Raw genomic sequence first — 8,770 nt, 5'->3', positions numbered from 1 at the left:
TGTGAAAATCTTCTCGTGTGAGCAAATTGGTAACCCTTTCAATGCTGAAATTTTTGCTGATTGGGCCTCTTCCTGTTTCTGTATAACAGGCTCGAGGGGCTGAATGGGGCCTTCTCCTGTTCCTGTGTAACAGACCCGAGGGGCTGAATGGGATCTCCTCCTGTTCCTGTGTAACAGTCTCAAAGGGCTGAATGGGGCCTCCTACTGTTCATGTGTAACAGGCTCGAGGGGCTGAATGGGATCTCCTGTTCCTGTGTAACAGTCTCAAAGGGCTGAATGGGGCCTCCTACTGTTCATGTGTAACAGGCTTGAGAGGCTGAATGGGATCTCCTGTTCCTGTGTAACAGTCTCAAAGGGCTGAATGGGGCCTCCTACTGTTCATGTGTAACAGGCTTGAGAGGGGCTGAATGGGGCCTCTGATGTCTGGGGGTGAATTAGGCTAATAAACACATAACCATAGTCTTAGGAACACTAACACAATACAAACTGTAGAATGAATGATCTTGAATTATTGGAGCGTAAACCAGCCAGCGCTGTTGCCACAAAGACAGTTCTGTATAATTACCAAATATTTCTCATTTAAAACATGTATTTTCAATTTACAAGATGGATATGTTTTAATTTTGGTTCCATTTTATGAAACTTCAGGCAGTGACAAAATTTAGAGAGAGGGAAGATTCACAGAAAGCAATAATGTTATCAGCAGTGTTCAGGAACAAGATGGCTACCAATGCTGGCCTTATGAATAGGGTCATACAACTCCCAGAGATAACACAGTGGGCAAGCAGACATGAAGAATTTCTCAGGGTCGGACGAGAGTCACATGGGTTCAATTTGATGGGAATCATTTTACTGTCCAGCGTCCCATATTGCTGGGCAACAGGAAGGAAGTAACATCCATAAGTTAATAACAAATGAAACTCCACAAGACCATGATGTGTATTGTTATTGGCTGGAGTTAATGACAGGATGATTATTGACTGGTTTGTATTAATGTTACTGGATGAACGTCCACTGGAAAGGTGGGCAGTATGATTTTGAGAATGCATAATTGCCTTCACAGGGGCATTGATATCCGGCTGTCCATATTCTATACCTGGAGTGCAAGGCTTCCTCATATCATTCTCCCTTTCCATCATTTGGTTAAATAAAGTCACGTCTCCAACACCAGTACACTGTATTTTGAGTCTTTGTATTAGCTTAAGTCTGAGCAAATAAATCACCTTGGGAGGAAACCCCCTTCTACAATTTGGCACTGTGGAGCAGAGTGATATCACTGGCTTCAGACAGCAGTCATGATGTGGGTATGCCGGCGTTGGACTGGCGTAAACACAGTAAAAAGTCTGACAACACCAGGTTTTAGTCCAAATAAATCGGTTGGACTAAAACCTGGTGTTGTCAGACTTTTTACTGTGTTCAGACAGCAGGACAGGACTCTTAAGTGGGGGAGGGTGGTGTCTATGTTCTTATATTGACCACACCAGTTAGTTAAAGGAACCCCTGTCAGGCCATCAGGACTGTAAGTTGACTCACCTGAATCCCTGCAAGGTGTTGTAAAGTACAGTTGGAGACAGCATGAGGAGTTTGGGGCACTTAATATGAGAGGGCTGGGGGTAAAAGAGACCCCGGATCAGTCTGGGAGCAGAAAAAGAGCAACACCATTGGGTGACGAGACTCTAACAAAAAGTTGGCGCAGCGGTGAGATTGTGCAAAGGAGTTTTAAAAAATAAAAAAGAAAGCAAGAAGTCCCGAAAAGGAGAGTCCTGGGTGGTTGTAGAGCAGAACTCAACGGGTTAACAAAGAGAGACAGAGAAAGAGACAGACAGACAGACAAGAAGAGATAGAGAGAGAGACAGACAGACAGAAATAGGCAGAGAGAGAGAGGCAGAGACAGAGAGAGACAGACAGAGAGAGAGAGAGACAGGGACAGAGAGAGAGAAACAGAGAGACAGAAACAGACGGACAGAGAGATAGACAAACAGGCTGTGATCCAGTAGCTTGTGGAGAGGACAGAGGAGAGACAGCTAGTGTAATGGAGAGAAAAAAATCCAGTGAGAAATTCTCAGAGAGGAAAGTAAGGGGTGAATACAATGAAAGCAGAGAAGGATCTGGTTTGGAGAGAGAGAGAGAAGTGCGGAGAGAGAGAAAGAGCGGTAGACAGGCTGTGAGAGTGAGAGCACCCTTGTGTGGATGCTTGGGAATTGCAGATGACAGCAGAATTAGGACTAATGCGGACGGTTTAAAAATCAGAGTAAGGCACTAAAGATCAAATTCCTCGATTTTTTGAATGTGATCAATGGCCAAGGTCATTCTTTAAAAAAAGAGGATAAGAATTTGACAGAGATCTGGGCTCTTTGTGTCAACCTTATCAACCCAGGTTAATAACGTTGTTAAGAAGGCATACGGTGTGTTAGCTTTTATTGGTAGAGGGATTGAATTTCGGAGCCGTGAGGTCATGTTACAACTGTACAAAACTCTGGTGCGGTCGCACTTGGAGTATTGTGTACAGTTCTGGCCGCCGCATTATAAGAAAGATGTGGAGGCTTTGGAAAGGGTGCAGAGGAGGTTTACCAGGATGTTGCCTGGCATGGTGGGAAGGTCTTGAGGAAAGGCTGAGGGACTTGAGGTTATTTTCATTGGAGAGAAGAAGGTTACGAGGTGACCTGATTGAGGCATACAAGATAATCAAAGGATTGGATAGGGTGGACAGTGAGAGCCTTTTTCCTCGGATGGTGATGGCTAACACAAGGGGACATAGCTTCAAATTAAGGGGTGGTAATTATAGGATGGATGTCAGAGGTAGGTTCTTTACTCAGAGGGTAGTAAGGTCGTGGAATGCCCTGCCTGCAGCAGTTGTGGACTCACCAACTTTAAGGGCGTTCAAATGGTCAGTGGATAGGCATATGGATAACATTGGAATAGTTTAGGTTAGAGGGTCATTAGATTGGTTCCACTGGTCGGCGCAACATCGAGGGCCGAAGGGCCTGTACTGCGCTGTAATCTTCTATGTATTGGTCTAAAAATGGCAAAATGTTGTATCTGAAAAGTTGAAAGTAGGTGAAGAGAGTGTGATAGTCTTCAGCAGGTATGTCTGAGAATCGGGATATTTAAAAGCAGTGGAAAGTCTTGTTTTGGATTAATCTTAAAAATGGAAAGATAGAGATTAATCTTTGTTTCAGGAGTACAGGATTTTGATGTGACGACATTCAGTTGAGAAAATGTACTACGTCCTACTTTGAAACAAGTGGAGGGTTAACTCATTTTGTCCCACGCACAATGGATCTTTGTGTTTCAAGAATTTTACAATGGGATATGGCACTCAACTCATCGATCGACAGTTCTGATGTGCCACAGCGAAAAACCACACAGACCTCCTCAGAAGACAAATATGGATCACGACGGACAGAGTACCCTTCGTCGTCCAGAACTTCCCCGGAGCAAAGAAGCAATGACATCTTCTCTGGAGCCTTCAACATATCATCGATGAAGACAAACATCTCGCCAAGGCCATTCCCACACCCCCACTTCCTTCGAACAACCACAAACAGACCATTGTCTGCAGCAAACTACCCAGCCTTCAGGAGAGCAGTGATCACAACACTACATAACCCTGTCACGGCAATCTCTGCAAGACATGCCGGATCATCGACATGGATGCCATCATCTCACATGAGAACACCATCCATCAGGTACTCTTGCGACTTGGCCAACGTTGTCTACCTGATAGACTGCAGGAAAGGATGTCCCGAGGCATGGTACTTTGGGGAGATCATGCAGATGCTACGACAACGGATGAATGAACACCATTCAACAATCCCCAGGCAGGAGTGTTCTCTTCCTGTTGGGGAACACTTAAGCAGTCAAGGGCATTCAGCCTCTGATCTTCAAGGAAGCCTTCTCCAAGGTGGCCTTCACAACACACAAAAACACAGTTGCTGAGCAGAAACTGATAGCCAGGTTCCACACGCGAGGACAGCCTCAACTGGGATCTCGGGTTCATGTCATTCTAACTATAACCCCTATGACTTGCCTGGGCTTGCAAAATCTCACTAACTGTCCTGGCTGGAGACAATACACACCTCTTTAACTTGGCCTCTCTCCACTCTCACTGTCTGTATCTTTAAGACTTTATTACCTGTAAAGACTCACATTCCAACCATTATCTTGTAATTGAGTTTGTGTCTATATATGCCTGTTTGTGAACACAGCTCCCATTGACCCGATGAGGGAACAGCGCTCCGAAAGCTTGTGGCTTGTGCTACCAAATAAACCTGTTGGACTTTAACCTGGTGTTGTGAGACTTCTTACTGTGCTTATCCCAGTCCAACATTGGCATCTCCACATCATGGTCACATGTAGCCAGACCAGATAAGGACGGCAGATTTCCTTTTGTAAAAGACATGAGTGAAGCAGATCATCTTGCCTTCCTGGAGTGAGAATTCTGTCTCTTGAAATGGTTTGGTGGCTAAAAGTTAGAGGCTGGAAGTGACATTATCTCTACCTTGAGGTCTGCTGGAAATTACAAGGCTGAGAAGTCAGAGTTTCAAATCTCCAAACAAAGGACTAAGTTCCAGAATCACATGAGCATCTCATTTTCTGTATTAAAGCTGCGCAGGTGTTTACAGGGAAGTTTGTTTGGTTGGAATATTTTATTTGATTAAACAATATCATGTGTTTTTCTTGTTTGTAATTAATAAAAATTATTGCTAATTTCTGTTCTATGTGTTAACTGTATTCTGAAATAAACTTTGTTTGATAAAAGCTTCCTAGTGGGTCATTTGAATCATATCTGAAGTGAAACATCTCAGGGTCATCCGAGCCAAATTCAAACTGCAAAACCTATGCTCCAGGCAGACTTAATAAAACACTTTGGAGTTTCTGATTTGAATTATAACAGTCCTGACCCTCTGATAGTGCAGCACTCCCTCAGTGCTGACCTCTGACTGTGCGACACATCCTCAGTACTGACCCTCTGACAGTGCGGCACTCCCTCAGTATGGATCGGAGCTTCAGGGATTCCTCAGTATGAGCCTCACAATCATCGCAATGATCAGTAGGAATCTTTCAAAGGCATCAATCATTGCAATCTGTCTTTATAAAGTCACAACATCAACCAAGGACAGTGTTGGTCATGGAAGTGAATTCCATTCGTTCTGTTACTCCCCAGATCCTATCCGACTGCCCACCTCTGGTATTTAATTTTAAGTAGATTATGTATCACTGTCAGTCAAAATGGGTGGTGCTTGAGTCAAAGTGCAAAAACAATACATTTGCTTGTCCTTTGCGCAAACTATTAAGGTTTTGGATGCAAAAAGTACAGCTGGATGACCTCTTCCTGTTCTTGGTAACAGGGGCAAAGGGGCTGAATGGGGCCTCCTCCTGTTCCTGTGTAACAGGCTCGAGGGGCTGAATGGCTTCCTCCTGTTCCTGTGTAACAGACTCGAGGGGCTGAATGGCTTCCTCCTGTTCCTGTGAAACAGGCTCGAGGGGCTGAATGGCCTCCTCCTGTTCCTGTCTAACAGGCTCGAGGGGCTGAATGGTCTCCTCCTGTCCCCGTGTAACAGGCTCAAGGGGCTGAATGGGGCATCCTCCTGTTCCTGTGTAACAGGCTCGAGAGGCTGAATGGCCTCCTTCTGTTCCTGTGTAACAGGCTGCCAATTCTCGACAGCCTTTGGACTTTCAGGATCCCAGGAGTTGATGATGAAGAACACACATCAGCTGACTCGGGGACCCCTCTGCTCCTATTTGGGAACTCCACATTTTCATTCCAACAGTCTTTCAAGTCAAGTGCACAGGGGAACCAGGCACATCGATTCCCGTTACCATGTGATTGAGCGTGCACTCAGCATTGAGTTCATCGACTTTAGACTGAAATATCTCCACTATCTTGACCCACACTTTTCAGACGAAAACATGATGTCCCGGTGCAACTGCGCTTATTGAATGGGGCCTCCTCCGATTCCTGGTAACAGGCTGGAGGGGGGCCGAATGGGGCCTCCTCCGATTCCTGGTAACAGGCTGGAGGGGGGCTGAATGGGGCCTCCTCCTGTTCCTGTGTAACAGGCTGGAGGGGGGCCGAATGGGGCCTCCTCCGTTTCCTGTGTAACAGGCTGGAGGGGGGCTGAATGGGGCCTCCTCCTGTTCCTGTGTAACAGGCTGGAGGGGGCTGAAAGGGGCCTCCTCTTGTTCCTGTGTAACAGGCTGGAGCGGGGCTGAATGGGGCCTCCTCCTGTTCCTGTGTAACAGGCTGGAGCGGGACTGAATGGGGCCTCTCTTGTCTTTTTTTATTCCTCCCTGAGGGATATGGATATTACTGCCAAGGTCATTATTTGTTGTCCATTCCTGACTGTCGTCGAGAATTCGCTGTTGTGAGTCGAGGGATCACACTTCGGCCAAACCGAGTGAGGAAAGCCGTGTTCCTTCCCCAAAGGAGTGTTCCTTCCTTAAATGATCTTGAATCATGCCTCAGGGTGCTGTTTGGTCCTCCCCTCTTCCTCTTGCTCTGAGGTTGCAGGTATTTCAGCCAAGAGGCAGCAAGGCGAGGTGGCTCTTGGGCATCATCTAGTTGGGTCATGAGTCATTCTGCACCAATCGGAATGCACAAAGACAGTGTATGTCATATGGATGGATGTATTGGCTGACTGATGCCTGGGGAATGTGGGGGGATGCAGGGAGCGCGGTGGAAGGGAAAGATGAGGGGGGGATGCGGGGAGCATGGTGGGAGGTGGGGGGGATGCGGGGAGTGTGTTGGGAGGGAGTGGTGGGGGGGGATATGGGGAGCATGATAGGAGGGAGAGGTGGGGGGGATGCGAGGAGCGCAGTGGCAGAGAGAGGTGGGGGGAGGGTGCGGAGTGGTGGGGTGAGATAGGGGCTTGCTAGGACGGAGAGGTGGAGGGCTGGTGGGGCACAGTGGGAAGGAGAAGTAGGGTGTTTGGGGACATGGTGGGTATTTACTGTGATGATAACATTAAGGGAAAGGCCACAAGGTTGAACACCTGCTTTTCAACCAGTTGAACTGCAGAAGTTGCCTATTAAAAGAGTGCCACATTGGCGCAAGTCCCTTTGTGTGATATTGAGAATTAAATTCTGGATGTCAGAACATTTGAACGAGGCAGGTAATGTTTTTAACCTTGCCCAGAACTTCAAAGGAAAGGCCAGGTAACACGGTTCTCTGGCGTGAGGGGGAAAGAGAGAGTGGGTGACGAGCGGCCTGAGAAACCAGACACTTTGTGAAGACAAAAATTATTTATTTTTTTTTAAGGAAACCCGGTCAAAATGATTGTGAAACTTGAACATATTGTCAAGTGAATTTGTGTGCGAGAGCATAAAACAGCTAAATCAGGAGACTCCTGTGCATCTCGCTGAATACTAACATCAATAACCCAGTAGCATCCATTCAAATGATATAGTAACAAGACTGCCCACATAATCACTTGCACATTCACACACACACAAACACACAAAATCACAGTCACATCCTCCCAGACACACACACACACTCACAAACACAGAAAATCATACTCAGACACACATATCCACACAAACAATCGGACACACAAACACTGACACACGCACACATTCATTCTGACAAACAGGCCAGAATTTCCCGACTGTTCACACCAGAGATTTTCCCATCCCACTGCAGTGAATGGAGATTTGGCATGTCGCCAATTCTCCATCTCTGCAGCGGGAGAGTGTGTGAACAGCTGGTAAGATCACACCCAGAGTCACACACATTCACCCTGACACACATACTCACACTGACACACACACAAACTCACACACAAAGAAATGTACATTATAAACAGTTGAAACATAGGTTCTGTTAAAAGTACAGAATATCAGTACAAAAGATAGATAATGATGAAAACTTCAATATATGACAGTCACTAACAAATCTAAGAGGGATTCTGAAGAAACATCTTTACCCAGGGAGTGGGGAGAATGTGGAACTCGATCCCACAGAGAGTGATTGACTTAAATAGTGTCAACAGATTTAAAGTGGAAACTGGATAAATACATGGGGGAGAACGGAACAGAAGGAGATGGTGATGGGAGTGAAATGAAGAGTGGGGGTTTGGAGAAAGCTTGTGCGGAGCAGGAAAACCAGCACAGAGTTGATGGGCTGAATGGCCAATTTCTGTGCTGTAAAATGCAAGTAAAGCTTTAAATGGAATTGCTGGATAGGCGCTGCAGTAATTAGATCTCCCGGACGATAAATGAGAGGAGGTGGGGTGATAGGCTGTGGTAAGTGGCAGCGTGACGTGTTGCACGAACACAGCCACAGTCTAAGATTTGCAGCAGAGACCACAAGACTTTGCGTTGCCTATCCAATTACAGCAGCCACAGCAGAACCTACATTTCACAAATTCGCTCATCCTCTTCTGTCGTAGAAGCACGGACCCCTGAAAAAGAGGGAGGTCACTTGGTGAGAACATGCCAGAAAGGAAGGATGCACCATGACGTTTCTACTGTACCAACATTTCAATTGTGCATGCCTTTGGGGAACGAACGTGCATTTCTCTCAGTGCCCGTCACCCTCTCAGTCCCAAATCCTTTTGCAGCCACTGAGGAAAATTTTTTACTGTTTGAAGTGTGGTCACTGTTTTATTGGAGGAAAGGCAGCAGCTAATTTGCGCACAGTAAGTTCCCAAATACAGCAATGCAATAACAGCCCAAACTAACACTTTCCATTTTAACCCATTGTTGGTTGAGGGACATACCTTTCCCCTGGGAAACTGGAGAGAACTCCACCCAGACCCTCTGACAG

The 8,770-nt window shown here is 46.2% G+C and overlaps 1 protein-coding gene across 1 annotated transcript in view; it reads right to left on the bottom strand.

The window, feature by feature from the left end:
• Window positions 1–8,319: 8,319 nt before the first annotated feature.
• LOC145354064 (sialic acid-binding Ig-like lectin 13) overlaps window positions 8,320–8,770 on the bottom strand; it is a 30,112-nt gene continuing 29,661 nt past the window's right edge. Inside the window, exon 7 of the mRNA XM_080205194.1 lies at window positions 8,320–8,405. The gene's annotated coding sequence lies outside the window, so the exon portion shown is untranslated. The remainder of the gene's footprint in view (window positions 8,406–8,770) is intronic.

Source organism: Carcharhinus amblyrhynchos, chromosome 16 (assembly GCF_965287045.1).
Source record: "Carcharhinus amblyrhynchos chromosome 16, sCarAmb.v2.hapA, whole genome shotgun sequence".
NCBI lineage: Eukaryota > Metazoa > Chordata > Chondrichthyes > Carcharhiniformes > Carcharhinidae > Carcharhinus > Carcharhinus amblyrhynchos.
The sequence above is the reverse complement of the archived record's forward strand: the minus strand, read 5'-3'. Positions and strand labels throughout refer to the sequence as shown.